The sequence below is a fragment of the Oenanthe melanoleuca genome, chromosome 2, assembly GCF_029582105.1.
Source record: "Oenanthe melanoleuca isolate GR-GAL-2019-014 chromosome 2, OMel1.0, whole genome shotgun sequence".
NCBI classification, from domain to species: domain Eukaryota; kingdom Metazoa; phylum Chordata; class Aves; order Passeriformes; family Muscicapidae; genus Oenanthe; species Oenanthe melanoleuca.
The window spans coordinates 86,815,342-86,837,576 of NC_079335.1; the positions used below are offsets into that span (position 1 = coordinate 86,815,342).

General features: G+C 42.2%; 1 protein-coding gene across 10 annotated transcripts in view; it reads left to right on the forward strand.

Moving 5' to 3' along the window:
- The window catches only part of ATXN1 (ataxin 1), a 280,012-nt gene that overhangs the window by 119,467 nt on the left and 138,310 nt on the right, over positions 1 to 22,235 (forward strand). For 7 of the 10 annotated variants that reach the window (XM_056483719.1, XM_056483721.1, XM_056483723.1 and 4 more), the window contains 2 exons: positions 4,730 to 4,852; positions 18,764 to 18,903. The gene's annotated coding sequence lies outside the window, so the exon portion shown is untranslated. The remainder of the gene's footprint in view (positions 1 to 4,729; positions 4,853 to 18,763; positions 18,904 to 22,235) is intronic. The other 3 variants (XM_056483716.1, XM_056483718.1, XM_056483717.1) reach the window with 1 other exon arrangement.

Here is a 22,235-nt window from a genome sequence, read left to right on the forward strand (position 1 = left end):
CAGAAGGCAATAGGAAAAAAATACGAGGCCCATCTGTTCCAAACAACATGGAATTTCTATTGTTTTCTAGAGCCCTTCCTTTGAAGAACCCAGAATGTATTTGCACATTGAAAATCACACCATATTTCATTTTCTTAACAGCTCTTTCTAAACTATATGTGCTCTTTAGCAGAGGCACGCCTGCCTGCTCCTTTTTGTGGCCGACATGCTGAACTTTTACAGGAGGATGTATGTTACTGTTCAGAGCAGCTTGGCCAGTGAAAGAGTGGGTGGAGGGTATTCAGCTCTTCATCCATTGGCATTCCTTGTTTTCAGAGGTCGTGAGCCAAGGAGGGCTGTGCCTCAGAGCACAGGCAGTCATATGGCAGGGTTGCTGCCAAGGGATGAAGCCACTGACTTGTGATGCAGTCTGTCTCTCTCAGACCTTCATGCTGGGATAAAGGAGGCACTTAGGGTGCCAGGGAGAGCCTGAGGTCAGCACCTGATGAGACTGGGGCTTTATGACTTGGAAAGACATGACACACCTCAGGGTAAGTGGGGGAGAGCATGGCTCCTGTCACCTTGTAATGATAAACAGGTGGCATCAAGGCATGGGGGCAGTGAGCGTGGGCTGGTAGTTCTAGTCCAAAAATCATGCAGTAAAGTCACGTCGGCTGTTAAGAAAAAAGGGGAGTTCACAGTGTGTGTGCTTATGGGCAGAAGGCAAGAAGAGCAGTAAATAGCATGTAGGAACATATGCCTGAGCCTGCCAGACCCTCAGCAGAGGCAAGGGACGGTAGTAGGTCCATTCCTGTGAGATTTGGGGGGAAGAGTTCCTGTCCCCATGGCAAGAGCCTGATGCTGTCATTTCTTCATCCCTCATAGCTCGTTCCAAAATGAGATCATATTTTAGCAATCCACTGTTCTCATCTGGCATTGCCTCTGTCATGTCATGTGCAATAGTACTGCTTTTGCCCAGGCCCACCCCAGAACTGCTTGCCCTGGGAGGCTGGCAGTCCTGTCTACCCCCCAGGCTTGGAGGTAGGCAAGCCTGCCCAAATCCAGAAATAAGGAGAGTCTTTCTCTGTAGCTTGTCTTGGGGTTTAATTTCTCTCTTTACTTGAGTCTTTGTTTCCATTGCTGTGGTTTTTCATCAGTTTTGATCACAATCAAGTCATGCTAACATTGTGAACATGCAATTTACCTAGAATGGAAAATCATCAGTCCATTCAGCTCCATCGGCCTTTTGCGAGGGGCTCCACTGTGAAATGAAGGAAGACTGGGGAAAAGAGGCATCCTACTGCTGGTATTTTATCAGGCTGTTACTCTCTTGGTATTTTCTTAAAGTCCCAAGCTGGCAGAGCAAGGGTGCCTGTCTCAGCTTTCACTGAAAACCAAAATATTTCTGCCTCTGTGTGCAGAGCAGCACAGCACCTGTTGTGTTCCTGTGGCTCTGAAGCCACAGGAGATCCTTTCCAGAGAAATGGATCCTGTAACTTTTGTCCAATCATGTTGCTTTTGACGGAAGTACTGTGTTTTTGGGGGATGTGTGCTGATCAACCATCATTTAATTCTTGGGGGTTATAGTAGTGTGCACTGCAGCTGGGATAGGCTGCTGAATAGCCCTGGCTGAATTTGGTGTCTCTGCAGCTGGCAGGGTTAATGCTGTGTGTATGGGAGGAGAAAGGAGGATTTGTACTTCAGACCTGCCTCTGCTGGGAGCTACAGGAGCCAAGCACCGCCTCATTTATTGCACCGGGAAGAGTGAAGGAGCTGACAAAATATTCCTTTAATTTGTTTGAAGCTGCATTCATTTCTCCAGAAGGGGGAGAGCGGAGTAGTCAAATGCTGGGAGGAATGTGCCTAATTCAGGACTGTCCTTTTTCCCTGACTCTACAGACACTAGGAGAAAAATCAAGACGTTTAGAGAGGGGCTGTCAGATCTACTCACATGTTTTGCAAAGTCCAGGATTATCTGGCTTTTGAGTGAGTCTTTGCAAAGTGTGACCCAGTAATTCTAAGAGTTCACTGTTGGTTGTGATACTATTTTGGTTACTGAGAAAATATTATAAATGCAGGCCATGAGTAGACAGTGACTGCAGGAAGAGCACATATGTATGGCAGGCCTGATGCTCCTTTCTGATGGTGAAATTTGAATTTGGCTCACCGATGTTATGTTGTAGCAAAAAAAAAATGGAAGGGCAGAATGAGTTTAAAGTATTTTTGTTACACTGCATTTTTAGTGTTTCATCCTCTGATATATAAATTTTTACTTCTGTTTTTTTAAACCAGGCTATTTCCTCCATCACAGTTAAATCTATTTTCTTTTGACAAACCCTGATTTGTTGCTCCTGTTTCTGTAAGGATCAGATGGGTAATGGAAGCTGTGCAGCAACTTTATGTATGCTACTTGAGATAGTAAAATGCAAGCCTACAATAGGCCTTTTTTCAGCAGCTGTAAAGCTGTTGTGTGAATACAGTGAATCCATTCAGTGTCCCCCACGCTTGCTGGAGAAGAGAGTTGTACTAGTGAAATGACTATCCAGCAAAATGGTTTCAGAGGGACGACTCACTCCTTATTTTGGTATGCAGGGTCTTTTTCTGGGTATGTGAAGTTTCAGCCTGAGTTAAGAGATCTATAATTTTCTTGTTTCCAGATTATCTACTAAATCAGCATGGGTGTTGTGTTCCTTGCATCAGTCCTCTGAGATGGGGGAATACTCTTACTTTGCTGTAGAGGCAGGCAAAAATTTGGGTTAAGTGACAGTGTGCATTAGGAGCCAAACTGTCATGCTGTAGTTGTACTATAGAAGCTCAAGTGTCATTCAGAGCTATTTCAGCCTTTCAGGAAGTGTCACATAGCATTTGCCCATGGGTCATGCAGAAAAGCCTGGAGGATAGCTGGGAATCTGTCCATCAAACAGCTTTATTTGACTTTTTAAACAGAGCATTAAAAATGTAAGTATGTAAAGTGGTAACAGGAGGATTTTATGCTGATTTTGATCTTTGGCCACCTTGTATGTGAGTTATGGAAAAAATGAGAGGCAGAACCTAGTTGATTCGCCAGGGTGACGCTCTATAAGATAATCCCTTTAACACTTTCTTAAATTAAGAATGGTTTCTAGGTGGCATGAGTCATGGACAGACTGTCCTGATTTCACTTTGAACTTGCAGCCTTCTCTGGATTTGTGTCACAGATTTAGAGGGCTTTGGCCGCTTCCTGCAAGTGGTAGGCTTGGCTGCTGCAGCCTTGACTGGTGTTGAGTGAGAGCAGGCTCCTTGAGGAAAGAGGCAGCACCACGTCAGGCTGAATAAACACAGTGGAGAAGGGGCCCAGGCTAATTTAACAGAGTATTTTGTACCATACACAGCTCTGGGGAGTGGTGACACAGGCACAGCCTTTGTACAGGTGTCAAGGTCCCCCTTATTTGTGTGTTATGCTCTGTTTCAAGTTTTGGGTTGTTTTGCTCCAGGGTGTGTGTGGGAATACACTGTGATGTAGAAAGCTGTACTTTTGCATTTTTCACCACTTTTGGAAAAGTTGTATTTTTTGAGGCATATACAGCCTTCTGTGGCTGTATTGTCTTCATTTCTTAATTAAAAGCAACGGGAAAATTATTCAGACCTGTTTGCTCTAGCCAAGGAAGAAAAATCAAAGTGTTCTAGCTTGCATGCACACAAGGTCAAATCCTCTCGTTGTCATGTTGTATAAATTTGTCAGCTTCAGTGGATGTAGCCACAGGTGTAACCCTGGGAACAGTTTCTTGCAGGCTTTTTACACAGCAAAAATGAATGTAGTCGTTAGTCCTAATATTTGTTCATAGAGAAATAACTGGGATACTTGTAATCCAGAGAGGCCATGCAAATGCAAGACCACACGCTCAGAGGGAACATGAACTCTGCACTGGCTGGCAGTGTTTTCCTGCTGACAGAGCCTGGTTTGGAGTCTGACGTACTCTGCTGGCTCTTGGCCAAGCCTTGCTGCAGGTATGGGAGAGGGAGGAGGGTGAAACAGGGGGCGGTGAGAAACTGTTCTGGTAGCAGCACTCGCTGAAAATTCAAAACCCTTCAGACCTTTTTTGGTGATGGTGGAGAATGTCAAAATTGATTGTATTAGAGACCTGCCAGTTACTCTTAACTCATTTGCTTTGTCGCTCCTCCTCCCTTCCTTCCTCTCTCGACAGCTGGGCTGGGTTTTGTAGTGCTAATGCTGCATTGCTTCTCCAGCAGGGCTACTACTTCCCCCACGCTGCTACTACAGAAATACTACAGGAACTCAGTGAACTGAGGGAGAGGGCTCTCTATGTTTGATTAGTGATAATAACAGTGATAGCAATAATAAAACTCTGTAGCAGTTTAATACTTTACATAATGATTTTTCTTCCGGTTTGTGTTCTGGGTTTTCTTTTCACCGTCAGAAATTTGTGGAGTCTGGTATATCCTGGATTGTGCTTTAAATGAATACTCTGTAGTGTGCTATCTTAATGATTTTTAAAATTCTATGTTTTTGATGTTTTTGAGTGGTCTAAACCAGTGTTTTGTTTTTTGGGGTTTTTTTTGTTTAGTTGGGTCTTTTTTTTTTTTTAAGTTCAGCTCACAGAAGAGCTGCTGCTGGAGGAAGTTACCGCACTTGCTTTAGATAATGAAATATACATTCAAAAAAGGTCAGGGATTTCCCCTGAGCCACCCACCAATTGCTTGAAATGACATTTTCATTCTGAGTGTTTGTTTTTTGTTTTTTTTGTTTAAGATCCTGGAGCACAGGGAAAGAGTTTTAATGCAAAATACCAGAAAAAAAAGTCTGCAACATCTCCCGTGAGAGTGGGGGAAAAAGGAGATTAACAATTGCATCTTGAAACACTCATGATTTGAGGTAAGTGATTGGAAGGTCTTGTCATAAGTTACAGTTAGTTTGTAATTAAATTAATCATTATTTACCTCAGAGTGTCATGAAATTGTTGTTGAAGGCAATAAAAACAGGCAGGAGAGGGAGGGAGAGAACTGTAACAGCAAACCCAGACAGAAACAGCAGTAAAAATACGTAATGCACTTATCTTTTTGAAAATGGGCCCCATGGGTTCCAGTCCCACAAGCAGGCAATCATTCTGACATTTATAAGGGTTAAACCCTGTTTAAATCAATGAGGCTATTCTCCCCAAAATTAGGCATGAGCCTAAATATTTCCTTGTTTGGAATCTATATCATATGGGAACTATTGAAGGAAGCTATTGAAGAACATACAACACACAGCCAGAAAAATGCATATACAAATCTCTTGCTGTTGGTGATAATGTCATGAGTAATCTGATTTTACAACATTCTTAAGTGATATTTTTATATTAAATACATAGTTCTCATTTTTATGTTTAAACACCCCATTGAAATACCAAACTTCTTAGCAGAGCCTGTGAATTCTATACCAGCTTTAATAATACATCTGCCTTAATTGCTTCATCAGTGTGTCTTTGAACAAATGGAGTTAAATGTATAAAGAAAATAACCAGAGTTGCAAATTGCACATGGATATTTGAATAGCAACTGAACTAAGAGTTCCCTGACTGAGGCTGAATTGCGTTGTCTAGTCTCATTAGAAAAGAATCATACCTGAATCTAGTAAGGACAAAATGCTACAGTTGTAAAACTTTTAACCAATGAAAATGTTGCATAAATGAGCACTAAAAAACACCAGCATCTTTCTTAAATAAAAGCTGTAAGTTATTTACTCTGTTCTGCCCCACAATTGTGCTGAAAGAGACAAAACTGCTGTAAGGAATCTGCAGAATCCAAAAGACAAATGTAACCTGGAAGAAGCAGGGTGTATGTTCCCACAAATGTGCAGAGAATCAAAACCTTTTGGCAAGTGGCATTTGCAGACATATGTTGCTTACCAAATTTCAGAAGAGAGGAGAGCATAGCCGAACCCTGGTGATAGCTCTGTATTTGCTTTGTAGGAACAGAGCTATTAAGTTTCTTTTGAAATCAACAGGCCCACTGCAGGGAGCTAAATATTTCCTTTCTGGTCAGCAGACAGGAGCCATTGCTTGGGAAATTGTAGTGGTCCAGTATTTGTATTTGTACTGATTTTTCTGAAAAGGTCAAAAGTTTTTCTAATCAGTGTAGCCAGCTCCTTTTTATGTGCAGGTCTTGCACTAGGGACTGTGAGCCCAAGCAGGAATACAGGACTCTTTCAGCAGGAGTCTGAGGCAATTTTTGTTGTTGTGAAATGAGATCTTAATGCAAACCTGTTTGAAGGCTCTGGGGCAAGCCCTGTTTCAGGTGTAGGTGACAGTCTTGGCCAAACCAGTGAGAGAGAAGTGCTCTGTAGGGTGATTACCCTCAGCCCACCTTTCCTTTCTGTCTGTCCCACTTTCTTGGAGGCAAGCATTCCTTCTTGGTTCTGTGGAGCATAAATCAACATGCTTTAATTGCTACCTTCTTTTCACTGATGTCAGGTCTGGATAATGTGCATGATTTTCCTTTCACAATTGCATTCTTGTTGCTCTGTGAGGAAGCACACGTTGAAGTTCAGGAAAAGGTATTTTGTAGCATCTGTGTGGCCTTTCTAATAATTTTATCAGCTCTATGTTACACTCAGAAAATCGTTGAGGTTGTTTTTAGCTTTCTTTGTATTGGAGAGTGCAGGAGCTCATTGTCAGAGTATTGGAGGGAACTTCTTTGGTGGCAAAAGATCTATTTTAGGATTTATTAAATTGTATTGCTATCCTTCTTTTTTATTTCTTCAGCATGTGAAGAAATAATGCCCTTATTTGTGTGCCTGGAGAAGGTCCTGTGGTATATGCCAGGGAGTTATGTGGGTGCTGAGCTGAGCAGGCATAGAGATTGACTGTCTCATGCTTTGTATTTTTTTACTGGGAGTGAACACAGGGGACCGAGCCTGCCCAGATTAAACACATGCCTTTTTTGTTTTGCTCCTTGTTCAGCTGTCAGCATGCCATGTTCAGATGGCAGTGATCAGTCACAAATTGTCCCCTGACCATGCCCCTCAGGTCTCCTGGACCATTAGTTTTGTGGAGCTCTTCAACAAAGATGGCACTGGTTCGATTTCCCCACACCCTGCCCTGGCAAATGGAAGAAGATTGTTTGTTTGTTTGTATTTTCACCACAAAGCAGCTGCATTAGATCCCAAAGCAACTTGTTAAGTGGAAGTGAGGCTTTGATAATACGTGTGCTTGCTAGAGACTTAAGATTTTTTTTTCCACCTCCTGTATATGGATCTTTTCAATGAGGCGCCGCTATTGTGAATCAGAAGGAAAGTGCACAGGCTGCTAGGCACATAATGGAATTATTCTTTTGTTTCAGTATGTGTGTGTGAGTCTTTGTAAAGAGGAGGTGGTGGGGACAGAGAATGGAGACCTTCACTGCAGGGAGGCAGGAGAGTGCAGTGGCACAGCGCAGGGCAGCACTGTGGTGAGACATGGCTGAGCCAGAGCCACTGTGCCCGTTCTGCTCGGCTCTGGTGGGCACTGCCTGGGACTCACACTGTCACACTGCACGTCCCAGGAAAGTGGGTGATGCTTGCACAGCCATTCACTGTGCTGCCTGTAAGCCATGTCAGGCAAAATGTTCCAAAGCTGTAATGTCTCCAGTGCTTTCCCTAAACTTTCAAAAGAGTGCTGTAAAAATGAACTGTGCCAATACTGTCCTTCCTCACTGTGAGGCTATTTATTATAAAGGATGTATGGTATAAGTCATTTCAGTATGGAGTACATAAGAGCTTGAACCAAAGCCTTGGATCCAAGCCCACCAGCAGCTTTGCAAAAGGCAGGATCCAGATCTGAAGCCAGTGGTTCACACAGTTTCTAGCAGAGAGTGGTTTTAAGTTACTTCATGAAATGGGAGTAGCCAGAAATTTTAAACTGAGGCTTTTAAACAAGTTTTTGACTTTTTCTCACCCACCATTCTCCTCTGCCTTAGAAGGTTATTGCAAAAGCACAGCAGCTATTTTCTCCTAGCCACTGTGGCCAGGACACACCAACTCAGTGAAAGGAGAAAGGCCTCTGTGGCGGTGACTTTATACAGCCATATGGTTTTTGGTTCTTTTTCTCTGAGTATTTTTTTCTTCTAAGGAGTTACACCGCTCTTCTGAATGGAGATCTTTGAAATCACAGTGGAGACTTTGGAGATAGGACCTTGAAATTCCAAAGATGTCAGTAAATGGTTGATCACCCTGGCATGGAGCAAATCAGGCTCAGTGGCTGGACTTCCACCTCCTGGAAAGTTCTCTATTGAGATACCATAGGTGAATTGCAGACATCAAAAATTTCAACATTGTAGACAAGAAATCCATAAGGCCTAAATTTTTCTTTTCTTGCTAGATATGTGGTTCTGTTTTAATTCCCTCCCTTTTCTTTTGCCCTTGGACACAACATTTTAGGGCTCTTTAGCTGTGCATGCACTAGAGAGGCATCTGGTTATGTGTTACTTCACACATCTGTTACATACGTCAGAGAGTCAAATCCAGCACCCAGAGACTTAATGCGTGTTTGCGGTACTCCCTGTGGGACTTTGAATCTTTAATCCAGTGAATTACTCATGAGGATACAAAAATGCAGTATTTCAATCTAGTGCATATACTACTGCAGTTTATTGCATACTTATTGCACATACATACACTACAGTCTCCTTTGTATCTGGCAAAGAAAATCTGGTGTGGGAAAGATGAGAAATGCAGGTGAACTGGGAAGTATTTAGGTATGGCAGTTAATTTGTTCCCTCCTGAAAACATCGTATCTCTGGCTGGCTGCATGAGAAACAGCTTTCATCGTGATTCAAATATCTCTAAAAGGTGCCCCAACAGTGTTTGTTTATTTCAAACTTAACTTCAGGCTCATTGGACTGTGAGGAGAAGCCAAATATCTGATAGCTGAGGCAAAGCTCAGGCTTTGCAGTTTTTTCTATTTGCAGGCTGTATAGGAAGCATGAGTATCATGGCTTGACCCCAGATAACAACCGAGTGCTATGCAGCCACTCACTCACTGTATCCCCACAGTGGGATGGGCAAGAGAATTGGGCAAAAAGTAGGTAAAAACCATGAGGTGAGATAGGAACAGTTTAATAATTATAGAACAACAGCCACAATATTAACAATAGTAGTGGTAATTATAATGATGATAATGTAATGAAAAGGGAGGTAACCAGGAGAGAAAGAGAAATAAAACCCAAGAAAGACAAGTGATACACAACACAGTTGCTCACCACCCCCTGACTGATACCCAGTTTGTCCCTGAGCAGCCATCAGTCCCTCCTGGGCAACTCCCCCAGCTGACAAATGGAGCAGGGTGCCCTATTGTATTGAATGTCCCTTTGGCCAGTTCAGGCCAGCTGTCCTGGTTATGCTCCCTCCCAGCTTCTTGTGCACCTCCTTCCTGGCAGAACATGGGAAAATGGAAAGTCCTTGACTTAGGATAAGTCCTTGACTACTGAGCAACTGAAACATGAGTGTGTTATTAACATTATTCTCATGCCAAATCCAAAACCCACAAAACTTACAAACTACTGGGAAGAAGATGAACTGTATATCAGCTGAAACCAGGATAGTGCATTAGTTCAGGTTTCCACTTTGCTTTTCCTCTCATTGCTTGTTCTGCAAGTGCAAGTTTGCAGAAAGCATGTGGCTTCTTAGATGGTCTTTTTTAATCCATGTAGAGCCCAAATGTGGTAGGTGTTATTCCTACAAATGCTAATTTAGGGCTATTCATTAGGGCGCAGTGCATGCCAGTGAGCAGATGGACTTACCTGTTGCTTTTTGGTATTTTCTGTTTGCTGTGGTGGGACTGCCCTCTGTGCTGGCCATCCTTGGGTGCAGCAGTCGACATGGGCGTTGCTGATAAACTTGTGTGCGTGTTGTCTCTCCTTTTGTTGACCTGTGGTGGAGCAACGGTTTGCTGTCTGGGGAAGTGAATGGTAGCCATCATAATGGCAGTGTATGCCAATCCCTGCTTTGGGAAGCCCTGGCTAGGCCACTGTTAAAACCTGTTGGCTGGGTGTGAGGAGGCCAGGTAACACAGAAATTAGTGCAGGGGAGCTGGGATGGGGAAGATTTTATTGAATCCAAGACAATGTGAAAATGCACATTTGGCAGAAGGCACACTACAGCAAGAGGGAGGGTACAGAGTGAGTGCCATGACTCCCTTCTGCTGGAGGGCTCAGGTGCTGGAGCACATGTGGGAGCGTTTTGCTGCCCAGCAGTGGTCTTTGGTGCCCTGATGGAACCATGGGTATGAGGAGAAGTGTCCCAAGGGCTCACCAACCCTGTGGCCCACTCCCCCTCTGCAGTGGGAAGCCCTTTGGCAGCCCTCTCCTATCCTGGCTCTCTGCGACGTGGCTGCTGTGGGCAGGGTGCTGCAGCTGCTTGTTTGAAATGATAATATTTTACAATGTTACCGTGGAATACTGCAGTATTTTTTGTAATTGTGGGCTGCAGGCCAGTAATGTGCAATAACATTTTGCTCTTCCTGTGCTGTTGCTACTGTCGGCATTCCTTCCAATTTGGGCTGCATTTGCAGTGCATGGTTGGGTTTTTGTTTCTTTTTTTTTTTGTTTTGTTTTGTTTCTAGATGCTGCTTGTTATCTATTGTGGATATTTTTGGAGTATTCATTTCTACCCGTGTCTGTCCATACAAATCTATGTGAGAAAGCACTTCAGAGAGTAGCAGTCTCTGTTCAACAAGCCATTGTTGTGGCTTTCACATAATTACATTTTTTTGAAAGTATGAGGCAAGAATGAGATGAAGATTACTTTTTAAGTTTAAAAACAGTTATGGTTTTAAAAAATATTTGAGGCAGGTAGAAAGCAAAGCTTTTCTAAGGCTGATGGTGGGCATATTTAGCACTGAAGTCCCCATCTGCACCAAGCTGTAGGTGATCAAAACCTCTGGGGGGGCAGAACCTGTAATGATTCTTTACAGTTTTGGTTTTAACTGTTAATATTAAAATATATATATATATAAATATATATTCCTTTCAGAGGAAAGTAATCATAACTTGGAAGAGGGTCAGTAGTGTTTATGCCAACGATTGTTTATTAATGTGGTCATGGTCTGGAGATGAAACTTTTGTGAAAGGGAAATTCAAGTCCTAGACATCAGAGCTCACAACTAGTCAGCCTGCACAGTTTGCTTCTTTCTGGAAGGTAGAGGTTGAGTCCAAAGGAAGTGAAGAAGATACAAGACAAAGGAGACAATTAATTTCTTTTCGGGTAAATTTGGAATAAAATACAGTGTGTTATGGAAAAAGGATTGTGCTTTTCTCACATGTAATCTTAGTGTCCTATTACTGTGCTGACTCACTAAATGACTTCAGTTTCAATCTACATTTGGTTTAAATTACTTCAGAGGCCTGCATTTGTATGCTGCTCTGTAAAGTAATTCTCATCTGTAATCCAGATTTTTTCCTTTTGTTCGGCATTTCAACTGACTTGTCTCTTTTCATTTTCCAGGTCTCTGTTTTACTAACATTTGAAACCAATCTCTCTGTGTGCCTGCTTGGGCTCTGGAATTGGCAAAAGTCATTTTTCAGCAACAGATAGAACAAGGAATGAATCATTACTTTCTGCCTTTCCATTAAATTACCTAAACCACTACTCATAAATATTGCTTTATGTATAGTACAGCAGCATGATTATCTCATTGCATTGATGGAACAGTGCTGGAAGTGAATATAATTTTTCTTCTATTACATCTTTAATGAGCTTCAATTAAAAATAGTGCGTTGGCGTGCCAGAGTAGATATGTTATTCTCAGAACTTTATTGAACTCGTTTTGCCTGTTAGATTTGGTTGACATCGTGTTGTTCTGAAAACCGTGGTGGACATGATGTGATTCTGCAAGCCTTAAGAATTAAACAACAGAAGACTGGAAAAATCTGCTTTACTAGGTGAAAATTGACAGGACAGTAAAATTTGGCGACTGGAAAGAGCCAGGTCTGTACTGAGTGGAAAAGCTTGCTTTTTGTCTGTCGTTGCGGGTGAATTTTTAAACATATAGTTAAAAAAATAATCACAAAACAGCAGGTTTCTGTGAAGGCTCCAGTTAAGTCCCTGATCACTTGACACCTGTGGCAGCAAGTATGAGTCACAGATAGCAAAAAGCTGTGAAGCCTAATACTCTCAGTATTCAAAAACACACCTACGTAGGAGTTTAATTTCAAGTACCTCTTTTAGCTCTGGGTTCCCCCCCAACCCAACAAATTTTAAGAGTCATTCTTAGAATTTTTGCAGAGAAAAATTTTCCCAGCACTTGTGGATTTGTGAAGTATTGACATCACTCAGAGATCAGAAAATAGCTCTGTCAATTTTAGCTTGACGGCATTCCATTCTCTGCTCCAAAAACCTGATGAATTACAATGGATGAGTCAAAGTTTTCTTGGAATTTTCTTTCCTCCCCTCCCCCCAGCTTTGCGCAATTCCACTGCCATTTTTAGCATTGAGGGCAGCTCTCCAAAGAACGTCTGTGTGCTTGAACTGTGATTTCTTGAAAGTCCAGGACAAAATAGAGTTGTGTCGGATTACAAAAATCATTTGATGTTTCTATGCATTTTTATAACATTACGTGAGCGTTACTGAAGAATCCACAGCAACAGGCAGGAGATGTCTGATAGAGAGGTGTTGCATCTTCAGCAGCATGAAGATCTCACTATCATGCTGCTTCGTTATGTTTTGATGAGTTTTTGCTTCATTATTTCTGTGTTTTATCAGCTGTTCTCAGGGAAGTTGCCTGACAAAACAAATTATCAGTGATTTGGGAGACTTGGACCAGCTTGAAGCACTTGTTGAACCACAGCATCCTTCTGTCTTTGCCTCAGTTTGGAAAGCAGAATTATGTATTTAATGTATTTTAGCAGGATGCTGAGAGTAGAAATACTAAGGACAAAGAATTGTGGGGGTACTACTGTTACCTAAGTGATGTGGTATGTTTAAGATAAACAGTGTTGTCAGCTGTTCTTGGCAAAATCCCTGGGGTTACGATGAGTGAAATTTTTACTCAGAACGGGCTTGGTTTTTTTTAACTTGCGGAAGTGGCCTGTATCATGCATATTCTAATGTGTCAGAGTGAATGTGTGAAGTATGAAACTGCTGAAAAGAAATGTGAGGGGGAAGACAGGTTAAAGTGGTTGTAAATGGAAGATCTGTGTATTTTACTTCTGCACTAGATAAGTATTTTACTTAAAATTGGCCAGAAAAAAAGAGCCAAGAAAAAAATACAAGTGTCCCCTTAAGAGCTGCTGTGTCAAATTTGAAGAATGATTTGAATTGAGTCATTAAAGTGTGAAATGGAGGGATTTTAGTTCTGCTTTAAATTATGCATTTCAAATTAACCTTAGCTATGGAGTCTCTGCTGACGCCCCCGTAATGACACATTATTGGTACTAATGGCTTCTTTGTGACTTGAGATACAAACAGACATCCTAGACAGAAACATTTCAGCTTTGAACTAAATAAGTCACATGGCATGCATTTTACCTTGGGTTTCAGTTGCAAAGCCCTGCTTGCCTGGTGCTCATGAGCTCTTTTCAGTTTCTATGCACTGCTCCCCATCCTGGCAGGCAAGAGCAGCTGAATGAAGACCTGCTTCACAAGCTTTGAAGAGCAGGAGAGCAATAAATCTGGAGTGAATGTGAAGCCTGTCCAGACACTGACGGCTGTAGGGAGCCAGAACAAAGACTGGGATGTGGGTAGTGGTCAGGGAGGGGGAAGGTCCAGTAGATGACAATCTTGGGAGGAAAAGGCCCCAGGATTGTGAGGGAAATGGAGAAGAGATGCCAGGGCTTAAGGAGGAAGTTGGTAAATAAGGGAGGGGTGAGATAATAACATAAAATAAGCAGTAGAGGTTAGTCAACCCTTTTTGTGCCTTCTGACGTAAAAAGGGGCTGTATCTGTGCAGCTCTGCGCTCTCTCTTTTGAAGTTCATTATCATAATTTGAAAAATTCCACCTCTACACAGAATCACTCACAGGCTTTGCAGCTTTCTTTGTGCTGTTGCTGTCTCTCCTGGGACAAGGATGGTAGTTACTACTTTAGTGTAGCTACAGGGTGGGTACAGTGAGCATGGCTGTGAGTAACAGTGGCATTGCCTGAGGTGCTGGGTACAGAAGATGCACAGAATTTTACATGTTGATGAAAAAGGAGGAGAGGCTTGGCCAGACAGGCCCAGAATTTAGACCCTGACATCTCTTCCCAAAGATAATTCACTAGCTCATTGCTTCATCCTAGTTTTCTCAGTGGATTGTTAATATACATGATTGCCTCCCCTTTCAAGCTGCAGTTCTGGGAGTTTGCTTGTTGGCTCTGGCAGGAAGGATGGAGAGGTTGTGTTGTGTGGTGTGACATTATGTGACTTTCCCTATGGATCTGCTCTCAGCAGAGAGTGCTGTGGAGTAAGTAATCTTGTGGTATTCTAGATGCAAAGCAGGACAGCATTTGAGTATATAGAATCAAATACTAAAAAAGATATTCAGAGGCCTTCTTTGTATTTCTGCAAGGAACCACATTCCTGAATTGGGACCCAAGAATTAAAAAAAAAAAAAGTAGGTGTGCAATACATCACGTTTACTAATGCATTAGAGATATTTATATGAATAATTAAAACACCATTTAGAATTGCCACAGTAATAGAGCAAAATGTATTTTGTCACTTTTCTGTTCCTTTTTTGTTGATTGATTAATTTATTGATTTCTTCCATAAATTTAGAGTAGGTATCCTAAACATTACTGTAAATTAGCTAGACTGTGCTTTTTAATAACCTGTTGAAAGCATTAATGGAATGAAAAGAAGTCAGAAGTTGATAATGAAGATCTGAAAAACAGAGACTAGAACACATATCTAGTGTTTTGCATCAGATAGGTTTGTAATATATTAGAACCTTTGTTTGTCCTATGTTTCAATTAAAAAAAATAAATTTATATTCATTATGAATAGCCTAATAGCACACCAGAAAAAAAAAAAAAAAAAGGGAAAAATTAGGCAACAAGCTACTTTAGATTTTTCATTGTATTTATTATTAACTCTAGGCTGGTTGGAGTCAGTGGGAACACGTGTGGGATGGAGGACAGAACTTCACTGTTAGAGAGACCACAGTCTTTCTAAAACTGTGTGTGGAACAAGTAGTAAATTTCTGAAATCGAGGTCTGGAAAACACACAGGTGTTATCCAAGATACCAAGAATTAGGAATTATATTAAATTTCACAGACACAGGCACATAAAATATTAGCTTATTTCTTAGCTCAGATTTCTTCTGGTTTATATCTTTGTATTTTCCTTATTATTTACATTTCGTTTATTAACCTGTTTCGTCATATTTTTTCCTACCTTCAAAATAAACCTGCTTTATGAGTATGCTAGAATGTACACTTAAGAAGAGCCCTTAACAATTTTTAAGTCAGTATTGTTCTGATCCTTTTTCAGGGCTGCGTTTCTCTGTTTTCCAGCTACAATGGACAATTTGTTGTAATGCTTGGATTAGCATCATATGTTTTGTTTGCTACTGTTGTTCTAGCCATGCTTGAAATACATGTTTTCATATGCATTTTTGGGGGCAGTTTTGGATGCCATCAGAGGCTTGTGCTTCTGCCTCCATCCACTTGTGATGTTCAGACTTCTCTGAGGAGAAAGAGGAGATCTGGCAATAGTTAGTCTGTTAGTCTGGGTTTTAGCTCTGGTTGGAGGGAATGGTTACCACTCCAGGCTTAATCTGAGGTGCCTTACTCTGTTGCCCTAATACAAAGTGATAGAAACTGTCTGCTGCGCAATGGGATATAGAATATCTCAATATGGAAAGTGCTGCATGAAATCATTCCATTTATTGGTGTTATTGGTTGCCACACCGACAGTGACTATAAATTAAGGATATTAGAGGAGGAAAAAACATATTATTTCAGTTAGTTTATTTTGTGCATACTTGACAGCCCTCTGTGTATAGTCAGTTACATGATTTCTTGAGATTGCCAGATTTCTCTTTATTTGTGTGTGGCTCTTTCAGCTATAGGGCAAAGAAAACACTTAAAGGATCAGAAAATGTGTCTGTACAGCCAGGAAAAATTGTCTGCAACCTCAAGAAGATATCTAAGAGCATATAACTGCTTTTCACTCCTCTTCCAAAAGCAGCTCAGTTCCGGAATAACAGTGCTCTTTTGGGCTATATTTCAAGATGGTATGATTATTCTCAGACAGGAATTATAAGGATCAATAGCAAACCCAACACATCCTTTCTTTTCATGACAGATTCACTGATTGCCACCAGAGCAGTAATAAGCACTGGTCAGCATAAACACCAGAAGCAGTAATCATGAATTTTTGTCTCCATCTTAACATGTGTTTAAGGTTACACAATTTGTTGTAATGGGTTTGCACCCACAGGTCATGAGGATTTTCTTCACCTTCCCTTCTCTTTTGCTTTTATGCTTCCTCCTTGAGTTGGGGCTGGGCTGTTCGGTGTCTCTCCAGGGATAAAGCAGGGCAGAGAGAGCATGCCTAGCCAAAAGGATTAGAGAAAGATCATTTTGAGATACCAGTGGTTTACAAGAGGCAGATTTTCTTTGCATATCCTAGTAAGGAAGTAGTAAAGACCAAGAATTTCCACAGGTGTGTGTCAGGAGCCCTTCTGCATTGGGGTTTTGGTGGAGCTGAGTGCAGGGTTGCGTTTCCTCAGTGGAGTGCCCTGTGCTTTTGCTGTATTTTGGCAGCTTGACATGGCAGTGGCTAGATAACCTGCGTGTATGAATTTTGGGTTTCATTTTTTTTTGTTTTTTATGTGCAATCCTTAATTTACTGAAGCTCTGTGACTTTTTAACCTGCTGTCTGTAGGCTGTTGTTTTACAAGCTCATTAAGGTGGTGAGGATAGCGATGGCAGCGATCCTGCCCCCCTCATGGGTGCTCATTAGATGGCTTCCTTGTGCTGACATAAGCGTTGTGTAGTCATGCTCTGAGCTGGGTCTGGGAAAGGATCCAAGTTAAAAATAATCCTTTAAAAAAAAAAAAAAAAAAGGAATAAGTTTTCAGCAGGATCTGTTCCTGGATCTAGCTCACCATCATTCTCACACTGGCCTGGAAAGCTTGAGGGTTTGTGCTGGCACAGAGGGAGGTGAGGAGGAGCAGCTGGGGCAAGGTGGTCAGGGGTGTACTGCTGGCAGCAGGGATGCTGCCTGCTTGTATGATGTCAGCCTGAGGAAATGGGGCTCTTGTAAGTGTGCTGCCTGTCTTTCCTTAAATGCATCGACCCAGTAACTTTCAAAGTTGTGAGGCAGTTTTGGCCAAATTTGCCTGAAAAGCAATGCTGAAGGGGTGAAGGTCCCATGAGCTCAACAATTTATGGTGTCTGGTAGGCAGACCCAAATCAACTCTCCCCAGTGATCAAAAGTTGTCACCTGAAGCTCAGCTGCTGACCTCATCAGGCCTCCTCTTGTGGCACAGTCCCCTGTTCCAATCTGGATTGAATTGTGCCCATTTTGCTGTGGGGCCAGCTGTTAAATAGCTAATGGGAGAAGAGCACGAAGTGCTTTCTGGGAGTGGCTGTTCATTTCAAGGGGCAGGGACGGTTCATCTCCTGGATCTTGACTGCACAGGGAGCTGCATTTCCAGATGTGGAGTGGTTTTAAAATTTATTTTGTGTGTTGTTTTTTTTTTTTTTAAATTCTGCCTAGGTATCAAAATTTCTGGAAGCACAGATAATTGGGAGGCAAGATTCCCTTTAGGTTTTTTTGGTGTGGCCAACTGTTAAACCCTGAGGTCAAACAAGTCTTTCTAGCTGCAGCTCTACATAGTGTCCCTTGACTATCTGGCAGCATCTTTGTGCCCTTCTTGGTCCAGGTTCAGTCCCCATAAGGCTGTGCTCCTCTTTGGTGGGTGTGCCTGCCTGTGTTTCACCTGCCCAGCCTACCCTGCTGCACAGGCAGCCTTGCTCTGCACTATTGCTGAGGAGCTAAGATGAAGACACACATTGTGGTTTCCTGCTGTTTTGCTTTGTAACCAGTCCACTGGTAAATATAGCTCGTGTGTGGTTATAAATTCATTCTCTCATTATGGGTGGTTGCTGTGCAATAATTATGTAGAAATTACAACTGAGAATTGTTGTGGATTTTTTTGTTTTGTTTATTTATTTATTTTTGCACTTGATATGTGCTGCAGTGAGAAGAGCAGGCTTTGGTTCCTGCCCTAACAAAGACAAGGCCACAGGCAGGTGTCAGCCTTTGGCATGGACACAGGCACCATCTAGCAGGCTGCTGACTTCTCTGTGGCTCTCTTTGTGTGGCGAGACGAGCACCGCAAGGGAAATCGGGACCTGTGCTATTTGGACGCTTTTTTAATTTTTCTTGCTTTACTCTGTGGGTAGACAGGCTGTGCTTCCCTGCAGGTTTAGTACTGTACATGTGTTTATTCTGAAATGAACCCGTCCTGTCTGTTTGGAGGAACATTTCCTGAAGCCCTAGTATCTCTGGCAGCTTCCAGCCGTGCTTTCTGGGCAGTCCTCTGGGTCCTGCTGCCAGGCTGAGGCCGAAGGGCTTGGGGTCTCTGCCCCCTGCAGAAGTGCTCAGGTTCTGCTCCCCAGAGGTCTTCCCTTCATATGTGGGCCCCCTCCCGTGATCCCTCCTTCTGTTCAGATGTGGAATTAAAATGTGTGGGGGTTTTGTTGATTTTTTTTTTTCCCTCCCGTTCCTTTATTTAAAATTCCAGTCAAGCAGATCCAGAACAGTGCCTGTCCCTGCTGCGTTCTCATTTTCCTCTCATCCCTCCTTTAATTTTACATTATTCCCTGCACTGTGTTTGCAGGCCATATGTGTCCTTTGAACTCTGAAGAAGCTGTGCCAAAAGGAAGCCTTCTTCTCCTCCCCTCCTCCCACCGTGGAGCCGCTCTTAGATAATTGCAATTAGCAGACAATGCGGAGCGAACCCAAACGTGAAGTTCATGGGTGAGTGTCTGCAAATTTCCTGAGAGCTTCAGAAACGCTGGCGCTCGGTCTCTGCTTTTGCCCATTAACCCTGCAGCAGCTCGCGGAGCCCGGAGCAGCTCTGGAGGTGTTGGTAACCCGCATTTTCCTAGCGGCGTTGCTGGAGAGGCACGGCCGCTGCTGGAGCCTGGCACGGCGCCGTGGCTCGGGCAGGATTTTGCGCGCACGGAGGCGGAGCTGCCGTCCCCGTGTTACGGCACCGGGAGCGGGGCGAGCCCTCCCCAGGAGTGGGGAAGGAACAACTCACCCTGTTCAACAAGAAGTGGGAGAATTCCTGCTTGTGGTTCCCGAGGTGCGGAGCAGAGGGATGCGCTGCTGGGCACCGGCCCGAGCATCGCTGGCATGTCGGGCTTTAGTGTTCAAAGAGGATGTCCTCCCTGGAGAGAGGTGACAAGTGCCTTTGTGTTCCTCCCCTCTTTAGCCTGTCCCTCCCCTCTTTAGCCTCTGAGAAGTGTCTTCTGCGTTAAACCAGGTTTCTGACCTCATTTCTCAAAGGAGTTTTAAATGAGGAGAAATGGGAGTATTAATTAGTGCCCCGTTAAGTTCTTGTAGTCAAGTATGATAATTTTCTTGAAAGGATAATGTATTAGATGAATAAAAATACTCTCCATTAAAAAATGAATACAAAGTCATTTTAAACCACAAAGATTATGGTACATTTCTGAAAAATTAATGTGATTAAAGCAAAATATATTTAATAAATTAAAAAGACCCTGTAAGGCTGTTTAACTTGTTGGCCTCATATTAATTATTTTCAAATCTAGTGCTAGAGAACTTCGACCTTACCTGCAGGGATGGGAAGTGATTTCTTCCCTCACTTCATTTTTGGCTTGTAATTATTAGGTCCGAGTTGTGGGTGTGGTGATTTTCGCTTGTTTTGGGTTTTGTTGTTGTTTTGTTTGTTTGTTTGTTTGAGTGCTGTGTGAGTTTTTTTGCGTTTCTGATATCTTTCTCAGAGATAGGTCACAGAGAAAAAACAGACTTTAGGCAGTGATCAGAAATTATATTGAGATTTCCTTGATGGATTTAGTTAATGTGACCTTCTCATGTACTGCTGTCTGGATTTGGAGAACTCCAAATAGTTGAATATTTTCAAGGATGTTTCCTCCTGTTTGGTTTGTCTGTGATGTGGTATAGATTGTGTCTGCTAGGATCACACAGACTTCCTTCAGTTATTTCATGTGACTTCACATAAGTTATATTCATTTTTTCCACATATAATTTGCCCCTTAGATTATTTTTGTTTTAGGAACTTCCTTAACTCTCTGCTGAGCTTTTACACATTGAACTACTTAATGAGAATTGCTCTGTATGTTGCGGAAGACAATAAAGTAATGATTGGAGCTGGAGACATAACCCAGATTTATGAGTTTGCCTGGTCATTTATGAAGTTTATGTATTGACTTAGGGAGGACATAAAAAGCTCAGTGTAAAACTGGGTTTGCATAGTAGCCTGTTTAAAAAACTTTGGGTTTTGTAGCATTAGGAATGAAGGCACTTCCTCACCAGTCTCAGCAAAGACGTTGCAAGCATTTTCTCCCCTCTTACTTGGGATGTTCTCTTGTTGGGGTATCTACAGGGCAGGTATTTGCTATGTGATTCTCCCCAAACTCTTGTTCTCTGTAACAGGTCCGTGGTACAGATTCAGAGAATGCTATCAGTCAGTTCTCAAGACTTCCTACTTTTTAATTTCTTCTGGTTTATGGTACTGAAATCCACGTGAAATTTTGAAAATATTCTTCCAACAGACTAAAATATAGAAGAGAATTTGTTCTCTCAGCTGCCTTCTAAACTTCCAGGCTATTTGATGATGATGACTGCCTTTTTTTTTTTTTTTTTTTTTTTTTTTTTTTTATTTAATGCACATCTTTAAGTATTCTCTGTCTTTAAGAAGACAGCCTTTGCATCTGATTCTCCAGCCTTGTATTTTACTTTCAGCTTTTCTCTTCTTGCCCCGTTGCAGCTTTGACAAGCTTATGCAACTGAGGTGATGACAGCTTCCTCAATTCTGTTATATCTAAAGGTGCTTCTCTCAGCAGAGCCCTTACAGGCTGCACATGTGAGCAAGAGAAAAAGATTTTACTTGTCTTTAGGACACTAGCAGAGCCGGTGTGGTTGGATAATTGACTACTGAAAGCTTTGAGACATTTCTTCTTTTGTTTGAGAAGGTGGTGGTGGCTTGGGCTCGTTGGTGGTGTATGATAATAGCTCTGTAATTCAAGGAGTAATGTTGTCTGTGTTAAATGGTGCTCACAGAAATGTATGTGAGTTGTTACTACACCAAGTGCTTCCCAAAGTGAATGGTCTGTACTGCCATAATGCTTAAAAGTATGATTATTAGTCTTTTCTGGTCTTAAATGATACCAAATCTATCCTCTGAAAATTACCTTGAAAATCCTCTTAGTACAAAGGATCTCATTTTCAAAGCCACCTCCTCAGGTTACAACTAAACCGAGCACCCAGCTGGCTGTGGTTGTGGCAGTGCCACGCTGCTGTAATGACACCCGCAGGTGTGGCCATGTGGCTGTCCCTGTGCACAATCCATTTTGCCTGGCTCCCACTGTGCTGGTCGGCTTCCCTTGCTGTTTGTGTGTATTTTCCTCGCCACTCACAGAGGACACAGTCAGACTTTTTAATATTACGGCACTGCAGCTATAAATCTGTTGAAATTGCAAGGGCCTAACAAAGATAGATCTGACCAATGGCACTGTTATCTTTTTCTTTGCATTTCCCTGGAATTCTTGCTGACAGCAGCCCTTAATAGAAATTCGTTATTTGCAAGGAGCTCTGTTTAAGCTAGCAAATTATTGTGCCAATGTGTGACACTAACCATACTGCAGAATAAAGAGCAGTGAAGTATTTATGATGCCAAAATAATTTCAGGTCATGTCTTTTTTTTTTTTTTTTTCTTTGTGTAGTTTTGCTTTTATTACTAGTGCTGAAATGGTTCTTGCAGCGCAAGTGAGAAAACCAGACTGAACCTCCTGTTTTTTTGTTGGGCTCCCAGCTGGAAATCCCTCCCTCGATTTTCCATTGATAAAAGTGTCACAAAGGGAATCCAGAGCAGAGGAATAGGCGGAAATAGAACAATGAAAAGTCCTGGACTTGAATCACAAAGAAAGTTAACTAATGTAGATACGGAACTGGACGAGCTGCTGCTCCTTTCATGACCAGGTTCATTTACCTGTGGTTTTAGCATTTGTGGCTGCCCTCAAAGCCTTGTAACAAATCATCTATTTATTCTATCTTTGCTGTGGAGGCTCTTTAAAAGGATATTGCAGATATTTTTCTTC